Source organism: Cyanistes caeruleus, chromosome 3 (assembly GCF_971803275.1).
Source record: "Cyanistes caeruleus chromosome 3, bCyaCae1.hap1.1, whole genome shotgun sequence".
NCBI classification, from domain to species: Eukaryota; Metazoa; Chordata; class Aves; order Passeriformes; family Paridae; genus Cyanistes; species Cyanistes caeruleus.
Genome location: NC_141703.1, coordinates 116733294 through 116749026, shown reverse-complemented (window position 1 = coordinate 116749026; position 15733 = coordinate 116733294).

The window sequence follows — 15733 nt, the reverse complement described above, 5'->3', positions numbered from 1 at the left end:
GTGGATTTTGGTGGATTTAGGGATGATTTTGATGGATTTTGGTGGATTTTGATGGAGTCTGGGATGATTTTTGGGGGGTTTGGTGGATTTTGGGGCATTTTGGGGTTATTTTGATGGATTTTGGGGCATTTTGGGGTGATCTTTGTGGATTTTGTTGGATTTCGGAATGATTTTGGTGGATTTTGGGATGATTTTGGTGGATTTTGGGGCGATTTTTATGGATTTTGGGGTGAGTTTGGTATGTTTTTGGGTGGATTTTGGTGGATTTTGGGATGATTTTGGTGGATTTCGGAATGATTTTGGTGGATTTTGGGATGATTTTGGTGGATTTTGGGATGATTTTGGTGGATTTTGGGGCGATTTCTTTTGAATTTTGTGGGATTTCTCTTGAATTTTGTGGGATGTTTGTGGGATGTTTGTGGGATGTTTGTGGCATGTTTGTGGGATGTTTGTGGGATTTGGAGGAGACTTGAAGAATTTTGCCAGATTTTTCTTGAATTTTTTGGAAATTGGTGGAGATTTTGTGAGATGTTGCAGGAATTTGGTTGGGTTTTGAGAAGATTTAGGGAAGTTTGTGGCATTTTTCTGCAATTTTGAAGGGCTTTCAAGAATTTTGCGAGTGTTTTCTTGAATTTAGTGGAAATTTGTTGAGATTTTGTGAGATGGTTCTGGAATTTGGTGGGATTTTTGTGGGATTTTGAGGATTTCTCTTGAATTTTGTGGGATTTGGAGGAAACTTGAAGAATTTGGAGGGAATTTTCTTGAATTTTTTGGATATTGGTGGAGATTTTGTGAGATGCTGCAGGAATGCGGTTGGGTTTTGAGAAGATTTAGAGATTTTTGTGGGATTTTCGTGGAATTTTCAGCAGCTTTCAAGTATTTTGTGAGAGTCTTCTTGAATTTTGTGGAAATTTCCAGAGATTTTGTGAGATGTTGCAGGAATTTTGTGGGATTTTTGTGGAATTTTGAGGAATTCTCTTGAATTTTGTGGGATTTGGAGGAGACTTGAAGAAGTTGGAGGGATTTTTCTTGAATTGTTTGGAAATTGGTGGAGATTTTGTGAGATGTTGCAGGAGTTTGTTTGGGTTCTGAGAAGATGGAAGGAATTTTGTGGGATTTTTGTGGAATTTTGAGGATTTCTCTTGAATTTTGTGGGATTTGGAGGAGACTTGAAGAATTTTGCGGGATTTTTCTTGAATTTTCTGGAAATTGGTGGAGATTTTGCGAGATGTCTGTGGAATTTTGTAATGTTTTGAGCAGATTTAGGGAATTTTGTGGCATTTTTCTGTAATTTTGAGGGGCTTTTCCAGAATGTTTGGTGATATTGAGGAGATTTTGTGGGATGTTTCTGGAATTTGGTGGGATTTTTCTGGGATTTGTACGAGACTTGAAGAATTTGGAGGGATTTTTCTTGAATTTTTTGGCTATTGGTGGAGATTTTGTGAGATGTTGCAGGAATGTGGTTGGGTTTTGAGAAGATGTAGGGAATTTTGTGGCATTTTTCTGGAATTTTGAGGGGCTTTCAAGTATTTTGTGAGAGTCTTCTTGAATTTTGTGGAAATTTCCAGAGATTTTGTGGGATGTTGCAGGAATGTGGTTGGGTTTTTAGAAGATGTAGGGAATTTTGTGGCATTTTTCTGGAATTTTGAGGGGCTTTCAAGAACTTTGTGAGAGTTTTCTTGAATTTAGTGGAAATTTGTTGATATTTTGTGAGATGGATCTGGAATTTGGTGGGATTTTTGTGGGATTTGGAGGAGACGAATAATTATTAGGTATTTTCCCTACATGTTGTGGAAATTGGTGGAGATTTTGTGAGATGTTGCAGGAATTTGGTTGGGTTTTGAGAAGATTTATGGAATTTTGTGGGATTTTTGTGGAATTTTGTGGGATTTTTCTTGAATTTTGTGGGATTTGGAGGAGACTTGAAGAAGTTGGAGGGAATTTTTTTCAGATTTTGTGGAAACTTGTGGAGGTTTTGTGTGATTTTTGTGGAATTTTGTGGGATATTGAGGCGATTTAGGGATCTTGAGGGATTTTTCATGTATTTTGTGGGAATTTGTGGAGATTTGGTGGGATTTTTTTTTAGAATTTGGTCATGTTTTGAGAAGATTTCGGGAATGTTGTGGGATTTTTCCTGGAATTTTGTTGGATTTTGAGGAGATTTTGTGGGATGTTTGTGGAACTTTGAGGGTCTTTTCTGGAATTTTGTGAGATTCTGCAGAGAATTGAGGAATTATCTGTGATTTTTCATGTATTTTGTAAGAATTTGTGGAGATTTGGTGGGATTTTTGTTGAAATTTGTAGAGTTTTGAGAAGATGTAGGGAATTTTGTGGGATTTTTGTGGAATTTGGTGGGCCTTTTCAAGGACTTTGTGTGGTTTTGAGGAGAGTTGAAGTATTTTGAGGAATTTTTCTTAGATTTTGTGGAAACTTGTGGAGGTTTTGTGTGATTTTTGTGGAATTTTGTGGGATAGTGAGGCGATTTAGGGATCTTGAGGGATTTTTCATGTATTTTGTGGGAATTTGTGGAGATTTGGTGGGATATTTTACTAGAATTTGGTCGTGTTTTAGAAGAATTAGGGAATTTTGTGGGATTTTTCTTGGATTTTGTGGACATTTGTGGACATTTTGTGGGATGTTGGTGGAACTTTGAGCGTCTTTTCTGGAATTTTGTGAGATTCTGCAGAGAATTGAGGAATTATCTGTGATTTTTCATGTATTTTGTAAGAATTTGTGGAGATTTGGTGGGATTTTTGTGGAATTTGGTAGAGTTTTGGAATGATTTAGGTCATTTTGTGGGATATTTCTGGAATTTGGTAGGGCTTTTCAGGAATTTTGTAGTATTTTGAAAAGATTTAGGGAGTTTTGTGTTGTTTTTCTTGAATTTTGTGGGAAACTGTGGTGATTTTATGGGGCGTTTCTGGAATTTGGTCGAGTTTTCAGAAGATTTAGGGATTTTTGTGGGATTTTTGTGGGATGTTCTGGGAATCGGTGGAGATTTTGTGGGACATTCCTGTGAATTGGTAGGGTTTTGAAATGATTTAGGGAATTTTGTGGGACTTGTCTGGAATTTTGTGGGGATTTTTCTGGAATTGTGTGGGATTCTGAGGAGACTTGAAGAATGTTGAGGAATTTGTTTTAGATTTTGTGGGAATTTGTGTAGATTCTGTGGGATTTTTGTGGAATTTGGTGGGCCTTTTCAAGGACTTTGTGTGGTTTTGAGGAGAGTTGAAGTATTTTGAGGAATTTTTCTTAGATTTTGTGGAAACTTGTGGAGGTTTTGTGTGATTTTTGTGGAATTTTGTGGGATAGTGAGGCGATTTAGGGATCTTGAGGGATTTTTCATGTATTTTGTGGGAATTTGTGGAGATTTGGTGGGATTTTTTTTTAGAATTTGGTCGTGTTTTGAGAAGATTTCAGGAATGTTGTGGGATTTTTCCTGGAATTTTGTTGGATTTTGAGGAGATTTTGCAAGATGGTTGTGGAATTTTGAGGGTCTTTTCTGGAATTTTGTGAGATTTTGCAGAGAATTGAGGAATTATCTGTGATTTTTCATGTATTTTGTAAGAATTTGTGGAGATTTGGTGGGATTTTTGTGGAATTTGGTAGAGTTTTGGAATGATTTAGGTCATTTTGTGGGACATTTCTGGAATTTGGTGGGGCTTTTCAAGAATTTTGTAGTATTTTGAAAAGATTTAGGGAATTTTGTGGTGTTTTTCTTGAATTTTGTGGGAAACTGTGGTGATTTTATGGGGCGTTTCTGGAATTTGGTCGAGTTTTCAGAAGATTTAGGGATTTTTGTGGGATTTTTGTGGGATGTTCTGGGAATCGGTGGAGATTTTGTGGGACATTCCTGTGAATTGGTAGGGTTTTGAAATGATTTAGGGAATTTTGTGGGACTTGTCTGGAATTTTGTGGGGATTTTTCTGGAATTGTGTGGGATTCTGAGGAGACTTGAAGAATGTTGATGAATTTGTTTTAGATTTTGTGGGAATTTGTGTAGATTCTGTGGGATTTTTGTGGAATTTGGTGGGCCTTTTCAAGGACTTTGTGTGGTTTTGAGGAGAGTTGAAGTATTTTGAGGAATTTTTCTTAGATTTTGTGGAAACTTGTGGAGGTTTTGTGTGATTTTTGTGGAATTTTGTGGGATAGTGAGGCGATTTAGGGATCTTGAGGGATTTTTCATGTATTTTGTGGGAATTAGTGGAGATTTGGTGGGATTTTTTTTTAGAATTTGGTCATGTTTTGAGAAGATTTCGGGAATGTTGTGGGATTTTTCCTGGAATTTTGTTGGATTTTGAGGAGATTTTGTGGGATGGTTGTGGAATTTTGAGGGTCTTTTCTGGAATTTTGCGAGATTTTGCAGAGAATTGAGGAATTATCTGTGATTTTTCATGTATTTTGTAAGAATTTGTGGAGATTTGGTGGGATTTTTGTGGAATTTGGTAGAGTTTTGGAATGATTTAGGTCATTTTGTGGGATATTTCTGGACTTTGGTGGGGCTTTTCAAGAATTTTGTAGTATTTTGAAAAGATTTAGGGAATTTTGTGTTGTTTTTCTTGAATTTTATGGGAAACTGTGGTGATTTTATGGGGCGTTTCTGGAATTTGGTCGAGTTTTCAGAAGATTTAGGGATTTTTGTGGGATTTTTGTGGGATGTTCTGGGAATCGGTGGAGATTTTGTGGGACATTCCTGTGAATTGGTAGGGTTTTGAAATGATTTAGGGAATTTTGTGGGACTTGTCTGTAATTTTGTGGGGGTTTTTCTGGAATTGTGTGGGATTCTGAGGAGACTTGAAGAATGTTGAGGAATTTGTTTTAGATTTTGTGGGAATTTGTGTAGATTCTGTGGGATTTTTGTGGAATTTGGTGGGCCTTTTCAAGGACTTTGTGTGGTTTTGAGGAGAGTTGAAGTATTTTGAGGAATTTTTCTTAGATTTTGTGGAAACTTGTGGAGGTTTTGTGTGATTTTTGTGGAATTTTGTGGGATATTGAGGCGATTTAGGGATCTTGAGGGATTTTTCATGTATTTTGTGGGAATTTGTGGAGATTTGGTGGGATATTTTTCTAGAATTTGGTCGTGTTTTAGAAGAATTAGGGAATTTTGTGGGATTTTTCTTGGATTTTGTGGACATTAGTGGACATTTTGTGGGATGTTGGTGGAACTTTGAGGGTCTTCTGGAAGTTTGTGAGATTCTGCAGGGAATTGTGGAATTATCTGTGATTTTTCATGTATTTTGTAAGAATTTGTGGAGATTTGGTGGGATTTTTGTTGAAATTTGTAGAGTTTTGAGAAGATGTAGGGAATTTTGTGGGATTTTTGTGGAATTTGGTGGGCCTTTTCAAGGACTTTGTGTGGTTTTGAGGAGAGTTGAAGTATTTTGAGGAATTTTTCTTAGATTTTGTGGAAACTTGTGGAGGTTTTGTGTGATTTTTGTGGAATTTTGTGGGATATTGAGGCGATTTAGGGATCTTGAGGGATTTTTCATGTATTTTGTGGGAATTTGTGGAGATTTGGTGGGATTTTTTTTTAGAATTTGGTCGTGTTTTGAGAAGATTTCGGGAATGTTGTGGGATTTTTCCTGGAATTTTGTTGGATTTTGAGGAGATTTTGTGGGATGTTGGTGGAACTTTGAGGGTCTTTTCTGGAATTTTGTGAGATTCTGCAGAGAATTGAGGAATTATCTGTGATTTTTCATGTATTTTGTAAGAATTTGTGGAGATTTGGTGGGATTTTTGTTGAAATTTGTAGAGTTTTGAGAAGATGTAGGGAATTTGGTGGGATTTTTGTGGAATTTGGTAGAGTTTTGGAATGATTTAGGTCATTTTGTGGGATATTTCTGGAATTTGGTAGGGCTTTTCAGGAATTTTGTAGTATTTTGAAAAGATTTAGGGAATTTTGTGTTGTTTTTCTTGAATTTTGTGGGAAACTGTTGTGATTTTATGGGGCGTTTCTGGAATTTGGTCGAGTTTTCAGAAGATTTAGGGATTTTTGTGGGATTTTTGTGGGATGTTCTGGGAATTGGCAGAGATTTTGTGGGACATTCCTGTGAATTGGTAGGGTTTTGAAATGATTTAGGGAATTTTGTGGGACTTGTCTGGAATTTTGTGGGGATTTTTCTGGAATTGTGTGGGATTCTGAGGAGACTTGAAGAATGTTGAGGAATTTGTTTTGGATTTTGTGGGAATTTGTGTAGATTCTGTGGGATTTTTGTGGAATTTGGTGGGCCTTTTCAAGGACTTTGTGTGGTTTTGAGGAGAGCTGAAGTATTTTGAGGAATTTTTCTTAGATTTTGTGGAAACTTGTGGAGGTTTTGTGTGATTTTTGTGGAATTTTGTGGGATATTGAGGCGATTTAGGGATCTTGAGGGATTTTTCATGTATTTTGTGGGAATTTGTGGAGATTTGGTGGGATATTTTTCTAGAATTTGGTCGTGTTTTAGAAGAATTAGGGAATTTTGTGGGATTTTTCTTGGATTTTGTGGACATTAGTGGACATTTTGTGGGATGTTGGTGGAACTTTGAGGGTCTTCTGGAATTTTGTGAGATTCTGCAGGGAATTGAGGAATTATCTGTGATTTTTCATGTATTTTGTAAGAATTTGTGGAGATTTGGTGGGATTTTTGTTGAAATTTGTAGAGTTTTGAGAAGATGTAGTGAATTTGGTGGGATTTTTGTGGAATTTGGTGGGCCTTTTCAAGGACTTTGTGTGGTTTTGAGGAGAGTTGAAGTATTTTGAGGAATTTTTCTTAGATTTTGTGGAAACTTGTGGAGGTTTTGTGTGATTTTTGTGGAATTTTGTGGGATAGTGAGGCGATTTAGGGATCTTGAGGGATTTTTCATGTATTTTGTGGGAATTAGTGGAGATTTGGTGGGATTTTTTTTTAGAATTTGGTCATGTTTTGAGAAGATTTAGTGAATGTTGTGGGATTTTTCCTGGAATTTTGTTGGATTTTGAGGAGATTTTGCGGGATGGTTGTGGAATTTTGAGGGTCTTTTCTGGAATTTTGCGAGATTTTGCAGAGAATTGAGGAATTATCTGTGATTTTTCATGTATTTTGTAAGAATTTGTGGAGATTTGGTGGGATTTTTGTGGAATTTGGTAGAGTTTTGGAATGATTTAGGTCATTTTGTGGGACATTTCTGGAATTTGGTGGGGCTTTTCAAGAATTTTGTAGTATTTTGAAAAGATTTAGGGAATTTTGTGGTGTTTTTCTTGAATTTTGTGGGAAACTGTGGTGATTTTATGGGGCGTTTCTGGAATTTGGTCGAGTTTTCAGAAGATTTAGGGATTTTTGTGGGATTTTTGTGGGATGTTCTGGGAATCGGTGGAGATTTTGTGGGACATTAATGTGAATTGGTAGGGTTTTGAAATGATTTAGGGAATTTTGTGGGACTTGTCTGTAATTTTGTGGGGATTTTTCTGGAATTGTGTGGGATTCTGAGGAGACTTGAAGAATGTTGAGGAATTTGTTTTAGATTTTGTGGGAATTTGTGTAGATTCTGTGGGATTTTTGTGGAATTTGGTGGGCCTTTTCAAGGACTTTGTGTGGTTTTGAGGAGAGTTGAAGTATTTTGAGGAATTTTTCTTAGATTTTGTGGAAACTTGTGGAGGTTTTGTGTGATTTTTGTGGAATTTTGTGGGATATTGAGGCGATTTAGGGATCTTGAGGGATTTTTCATGTATTTTGTGGGAATTTGTGGAGATTTGGTGGGATTTTTTTTTAGAATTTGGTCGTGTTTTGAGAAGATTTAGTGAATGTTGTGGGATTTTTCCTGGAATTTTGTTGGATTTTGAGGAGATTTTGTGGGATGTTTGTGGAACTTTGAGGGTCTTTTCTGGAATTTTGTGAGATTCTGCAGAGAATTGAGGAATTATCTGTGATTTTTCATGTATTTTGTAAGAATTTGTGGAGATTTGGTGGGATTTTTGTTGAAATTTGTAGAGTTTTGAGAAGATGTAGGGAATTTGGTGGGATTTTTGTGGAATTTGGTAGAGTTTTGGAATGATTTAGGTCATTTTGTGGGATATTTCTGGAATTTGGTAGGGCTTTTCAGGAATTTTGTGGTATTTTGAAAAGATTTAGGGAATTTTGTGTTGTTTTTCTTGAATTTTGTGGGAAACAGTGGTGATTTTATGGGGCGTTTCTGGAATTTGGTCGAGTTTTCAGAAGATTTAGGGATTTTTGTGGGATTTTTGTGGGATGTTCTGGGAATTGGCAGAGATTTTGTGGGACATTCCTGTGAATTGGTAGGGTTTTGAAATGATTTAGGGAATTTTGTGGGACTTGTCTGGAATTTTGTGGGGATTTTTCTGGAATTGTGTGGGATTCTGAGGAGACTTGAAGAATGTTGAGGAATTTGTTTTGGATTTTGTGGGAATTTGTGTAGATTCTGTGGGATTTTTGTGGAATTTGGTGGGCCTTTTCAAGGACTTTGTGTGGTTTTGAGGAGAGTTGAAGTATTTTGAGGAATTTTTCTTAGATTTTGTGGAAACTTGTGGAGGTTTTGTGTGATTTTTGTGGAATTTTGTGGGATATTGAGGCGATTTAGGGATCTTGAGGGATTTTTCATGTATTTTGTGGGAATTTGTGGAGATTTGGTGGGATATTTTTCTAGAATTTGGTCGTGTTTTAGAAGAATTAGGGAATTTTGTGGGATTTTTCTTGGATTTTGTGGACATTAGTGGACATTTTGTGGGATGTTGGTGGAACTTTGAGGGTCTTCTGGAATTTTGTGAGATTCTGCAGGGAATTGAGGAATTATCTGTGATTTTTCATGTATTTTGTAAGAATTTGTGGAGATTTGGTGGGATTTTTGTTGAAATTTGTAGAGTTTTGAGAAGATGTAGTGAATTTGGTGGGATTTTTGTGGAATTTGGTGGGCCTTTTCAAGGACTTTGTGTGGTTTTGAGGAGAGTTGAAGTATTTTGAGGAATTTTTCTTAGATTTTGTGGAAACTTGTGGAGGTTTTGTGTGATTTTTGTGGAATTTTGTGGGATAGTGAGGCGATTTAGGGATCTTGAGGGATTTTTCATGTATTTTGTGGGAATTAGTGGAGATTTGGTGGGATTTTTTTTTAGAATTTGGTCATGTTTTGAGAAGATTTCGGGAATGTTGTGGGATTTTTCCTGGAATTTTGTTGGATTTTGAGGAGATTTTGCGGGATGGTTGTGGAATTTTGAGGGTCTTTTCTGGAATTTTCCGAGATTTTGCAGAGAATTGAGGAATTATCTGTGATTTTTCATGTATTTTGTAAGAATTTGTGGAGATTTGGTGGGATTTTTGTGGAATTTGGTAGAGTTTTGGAATGATTTAGGTCATTTTGTGGGACATTTCTGGAATTTGGTGGGGCTTTTCAAGAATTTTGTAGTATTTTGAAAAGATTTAGGGAATTTTGTGTTGTTTTTCTTGAATTTTGTGGGAAACTGTGGTGATTTTATGGGGCGTTTCTGGAATTTGGTCGAGTTTTCAGAAGATTTAGGGATTTTTGTGGGATTTTTGTGGGATGTTCTGGGAATCGGTGGAGATTTTGTGGGACATTCCTGTGAATTGGTAGGGTTTTGAAATGATTTAGGGAATTTTGTGGGACTTGTCTGGAATTTTGTGGGGATTTTTCTGGAATTGTGTGGGATTCTGAGGAGACTTGAAGAATGTTGAGGAATTTGTTTTAGATTTTGTGGGAATTTGTGTAGATTCTGTGGGATTTTTCTGGAATTTGGTGGGCCTTTTCAAGGACTTTGTGTGGTTTTGAGGAGAGTTGAAGTATTTTGAGGAATTTTTCTTAGATTTTGTGGAAACTTGTGGAGGTTTTGTGTGATTTTTGTGGAATTTTGTGGGATATTGAGGCGATTTAGGGATCTTGAGGGATTTTTGATGTATTTTGTGGCAATTTGTGGAGATTTGGTGGGATTTTTTTTTAGAATTTGGTCGTGTTTTGAGAAGATTTAGTGAATGTTGTGGGATTTTTCCTGGAATTTTGTTGGATTTGGAGGAGATTTTGTGGGATGTTTGTGGAACTTTGAGGGTCTTTTCTGGAATTTTGTGAGATTCTGCAGAGAATTGAGGAATTATCTGTGATTTTTCATGTATTTTGTAAGAATTTGTGGAGATTTGGTGGGATTTTTGTTGAAATTTGTAGAGTTTTGAGAAGATGTAGGGAATTTGGTGGGATTTTTGTGGAATTTGGTGGGCCTTTTCAAGGACTTTGTGTGGTTTTGAGGAGAGTTGAAGTATTTTGAGGAATTTTTCTTAGATTTTGTGGAAACTTGTGGAGGTTTTGTGTGATTTTTGTGGAATTTTGTGGGATAGTGAGGCGATTTAGGGATCTTGAGGGATTTTTCATGTATTTTGTGGGAATTTGTGGAGATTTGGTGGGATTTTTTTTTAGAATTTGGTCATGTTTTGAGAAGATTTCGGGAATGTTGTGGGATTTTTCCTGGAATTTTGTTGGATTTTGAGGAGATTTTGCGGGATGGTTGTGGAATTTTGAGGGTCTTTTCTGGAATTTTGCGAGATTTTGCAGAGAATTGAGGAATTATCTGTGATTTTTCATGTATTTTGTAAGAATTTGTGGAGATTTGGTGGGATTTTTGTGGAATCTGGTAGAGTTTTGGAATGATTTAGGTCATTTTGTGGGATATTTCTGGACTTTGGTGGGGCTTTTCAAGAATTTTGTAGTATTTTGAAAAGATTTAGGGAATTTTGTGGTGTTTTTCTTGAATTTTGTGGGAAACTGTTGTGATTTTATGGGGCGTTTCTGGAATTTGGTCGAGTTTTCAGAAGATTTAGGGATTTTTGTGGGATTTTTGTGGGATGTTCTGGGAATCGGTGGAGATTTTGTGGGACATTCCTGTGAATTGGTAGGGTTTTGAAATGATTTAGGGAATTTTGTGGGACTTGTCTGGAATTTTGTGGGGATTTTTCTGGAATTGTGTGGGATGCTGAGGAGACTTGAAGAATGTTGAGGAATTTGTTTTAGATTTTGTGGGAATTTGTGTAGATTCTGTGGGATTTTTCTGGAATTTGGTGGGCCTTTTCAAGGACTTTGTGTGGTTTTGAGGAGAGTTGAAGTATTTTGAGGAATTTTTCTTAGATTTTGTGGAAACTTGTGGAGGTTTTGTGTGATTTTTGTGGAATTTTGTGGGATAGTGAGGCGATTTAGGGATCTTGAGAGATTTTTCATGTATTTTGTGGGAATTTGTGGAGATTTGGTGGGATATTTTTCTAGAATTTGGTCGTGTTTTAGAAGAATTAGGGAATTTTGTGGGATTTTTCTTGGATTTTGTGGACATTTGTGGACATTTTGTGGGATGTTGGTGGAACTTTGAGGGTCTTTTCTGGAATTTTGTGAGATTCTGCAGGGAATTGAGGAATTATCTGTGATTTTTCATGTATTTTGTAAGAATTTGTGGAGATTTGGTGGGATTTTTGTTGAAATTTGTAGAGTTTTGAGAAGATGTAGGGAATTTGGTGGGATTTTTGTGGAATTTGGTGGGCCTTTTCAAGGACTTTGTGTGGTTTTGAGGAGAGTTGAAGTATTTTGAGGAATTTTTCTTAGATTTTGTGGAAACTTGTGGAGGTTTTGTGTGATTTTTGTGGAATTTTGTGGGATAGTGAGGCGATTTAGGGATCTTGAGGGATTTTTCATGTATTTTGTGGGAATTTGTGGAGATTTGGTGGGATTTTTTTTTAGAATTTGGTCATGTTTTGAGAAGATTTCGGGAATGTTGTGGGATTTTTCCTGGAATTTTGTTGGATTTTGAGGAGATTTTGCGGGATGGTTGTGGAATTTTGAGGGTCTTTTCTGGAATTTTGCGAGATTTTGCAGAGAATTGAGGAATTATCTGTGATTTTTCATGTATTTTGTAAGAATTTGTGGAGATTTGGTGGGATTTTTGTGGAATCTGGTAGAGTTTTGGAATGATTTAGGTCATTTTGTGGGATATTTCTGGACTTTGGTGGGGCTTTTCAAGAATTTTGTAGTATTTTGAAAAGATTTAGGGAATTTTGTGTTGTTTTTCTTGAATTTTGTGGGAAACTGTTGTGATTTTATGGGGCGTTTCTGGAATTTGGTCGAGTTTTTAGAAGATTTAGGGATTTTTGTGGGATTTTTGTGGGATGTTCTGGGAATCGGTGGAGATTTTGTGGGACATTCCTGTGAATTGGTAGGGTTTTGAAATGATTTAGGGAATTTTGTGGGACTTGTCTGTAATTTTGTGGGGATTTTTCTGGAATTGTGTGGGATTCTGAGGAGACTTGAAGAATGTTGAGGAATTTGTTTTAGATTTTGTGGGAATTTGTGTAGATTCTGTGGGATTTTTGTGGAATTTGGTGGGCCTTTTCAAGGACTTTGTGTGGTTTTGAGGAGAGTTGAAGTATTTTGAGGAATTTTTCTTAGATTTTGTGGAAACTTGTGGAGGTTTTGTGTGATTTTTGTGGAATTTTGTGGGATAGTGAGGCGATTTAGGGATCTTGAGAGATTTTTCATGTATTTTGTGGGAATTTGTGGAGATTTGGTGGGATATTTTTCTAGAATTTGGTCGTGTTTTAGAAGAATTAGGGAATTTTGTGGGATTTTTCTTGGATTTTGTGGACATTTGTGGACATTTTGTGGGATGTTGGTGGAACTTTGAGGGTCTTTTCTGGAATTTTGTGAGATTCTGCAGGGAATTGAGGAATTATCTGTGATTTTTCATGTATTTTGTAAGAATTTGTGGAGATTTGGTGGGATTTTTGTTGAAATTTGTAGAGTTTTGAGAAGATGTAGGGAATTTGGTGGGATTTTTGTGGAATTTGGTGGGCCTTTTCAAGGACTTTGTGTGGTTTTGAGGAGAGTTGAAGTATTTTGAGGAATTTTTCTTAGATTTTGTGGAAACTTGTGGAGGTTTTGTGTGATTTTTGTGGAATTTTGTGGGATAGTGAGGCGATTTAGGGATCTTGAGGGATTTTTCATGTATTTTGTGGGAATTTGTGGAGATTTGGTGGGATTTTTTTTTAGAATTTGGTCATGTTTTGAGAAGATTTCGGGAATGTTGTGGGATTTTTCCTGGAATTTTGTTGGATTTTGAGGAGATTTTGCGGGATGGTTGTGGAATTTTGAGGGTCTTTTCTGGAATTTTGCGAGATTTTGCAGAGAATTGAGGAATTATCTGTGATTTTTCATGTATTTTGTAAGAATTTGTGGAGATTTGGTGGGATTTTTGTGGAATTTGGTAGAGTTTTGGAATGATTTATGTCATTTTGTGGGATATTTCTGGACTTTGGTGGGGCTTTTCAAGAATTTTGTAGTATTTTGAAAAGATTTAGGGAATTTTGTGTTGTTTTTCTTGAATTTTGTGGGAAACTGTTGTGATTTTATGGGGCGTTTCTGGAATTTGGTCGAGTTTTCAGAAGATTTAGGGATTTTTGTGGGATTTTTGTGGGATGTTCTGGGAATCGGTGGAGATTTTGTGGGACATTCCTGTGAATTGGTAGGGTTTTGAAATGATTTAGGGAATTTTGTGGGACTTGTCTGGAATTTTGTGGGGATTTTTCTGGAATTGTGTGGGATGCTGAGGAGACTTGAAGAATGTTGAGGAATTTGTTTTAGATTTTGTGGGAATTTGTGTAGATTCTGTGGGATTTTTCTGGAATTTGGTGGGCCTTTTCAAGGACTTTGTGTGGTTTTGAGGAGAGTTGAAGTATTTTGAGGAATTTTTCTTAGATTTTGTGGAAACTTGTGGAGGTTTTGTGTGATTTTTGTGGAATTTTGTGGGATAGTGAGGCGATTTAGGGATCTTGAGAGATTTTTCATGTATTTTGTGGGAATTTGTGGAGATTTGGTGGGATATTTTTCTAGAATTTGGTCGTGTTTTAGAAGAATTAGGGAATTTTGTGGGATTTTTCTTGGATTTTGTGGACATTTGTGGACATTTTGTGGGATGTTGGTGGAACTTTGAGGGTCTTTTCTGGAATTTTGTGAGATTCTGCAGGGAATTGAGGAATTATCTGTGATTTTTCATGTATTTTGTAAGAATTTGTGGAGATTTGGTGGGATTTTTGTTGAAATTTGTAGAGTTTTGAGAAGATGTAGGGAATTTGGTGGGATTTTTGTGGAATTTGGTGGGCCTTTTCAAGGACTTTGTGTGGTTTTGAGGAGAGTTGAAGTATTTTGAGGAATTTTTCTTAGATTTTGTGGAAACTTGTGGAGGTTTTGTGTGATTTTTGTGGAATTTTGTGGGATAGTGAGGCGATTTAGGGATCTTGAGAGATTTTTCATGTATTTTGTGGGAATTTGTGGAGATTTGGTGGGATATTTTTCTAGAATTTGGTCGTGTTTTAGAAGAATTAGGGAATTTTGTGGGATTTTTCTTGGATTTTGTGGACATTTGTGGACATTTTGTGGGATGTTGGTGGAACTTTGAGGGTCTTTTCTGGAATTTTGTGAGATTCTGCAGGGAATTGAGGAATTATCTGTGATTTTTCATGTATTTTGTAAGAATTTGTGGAGATTTGGTGGGATTTTTGTTGAAATTTGTAGAGTTTTGAGAAGATGTAGGGAATTTGGTGGGATTTTTGTGGAATTTGGTGGGCCTTTTCAAGGACTTTGTGTGGTTTTGAGGAGAGTTGAAGTATTTTGAGGAATTTTTCTTAGATTTTGTGGAAACTTGTGGAGGTTTTGTGTGATTTTTGTGGAATTTTGTGGGATAGTGAGGCGATTTAGGGATCTTGAGGGATTTTTCATGTATTTTGTGGGAATTTGTGGAGATTTGGTGGGATTTTTTTTTAGAATTTGGTCATGTTTTGAGAAGATTTCGGGAATGTTGTGGGATTTTTCCTGGAATTTTGTTGGATTTTGAGGAGATTTTGCGGGATGGTTGTGGAATTTTGAGGGTCTTTTCTGGAATTTTGCGAGATTTTGCAGAGAATTGAGGAATTATCTGTGATTTTTCATGTATTTTGTAAGAATTTGTGGAGATTTGGTGGGATTTTTGTGGAATTTGGTAGAGTTTTGGAATGATTTATGTCATTTTGTGGGATATTTCTGGACTTTGGTGGGGCTTTTCAAGAATTTTGTAGTATTTTGAAAAGATTTAGGGAATTTTGTGTTGTTTTTCTTGAATTTTGTGGGAAACTGTTGTGATTTTATGGGGCGTTTCTGGAATTTGGTCGAGTTTTCAGAAGATTTAGGGATTTTTGTGGGATTTTTGTGGGATGTTCTGGGAATCGGTGGAGATTTTGTGGGACATTCCTGTGAATTGGTAGGGTTTTGAAATGATTTAGGGAATTTTGTGGGACTTGTCTGGAATTTTGTGGGGATTTTTCTGGAATTGTGTGGGATGCTGAGGAGACTTGAAGAATGTTGAGGAATTTGTTTTAGATTTTGTGGGAATTTGTGTAGATTCTGTGGGATTTTTCTGGAATTTGGTGGGCCTTTTCAAGGACTTTGTGTGGTTTTGAGGAGAGTTGAAGTATTTTGAGGAATTTTTCTTAGATTTTGTGGAAACTTGTGGAGGTTTTGTGTGATTTTTGTGGAATTTTGTGGGATAGTGAGGCGATTTAGGGATCTTGAGAGATTTTTCATGTATTTTGTGGGAATTTGTGGAGATTTGGTGGGATATTTTTCTAGAATTTGGTCGTGTTTTAGAAGAATTAGGGAATTTTGTGGGATTTTTCTTGGATTTTGTGGACATTTGTGGACATTTTGTGGGATGTTGGTGGAACTTTGAGGGTCTTTTCTGGAATTTTGTGAG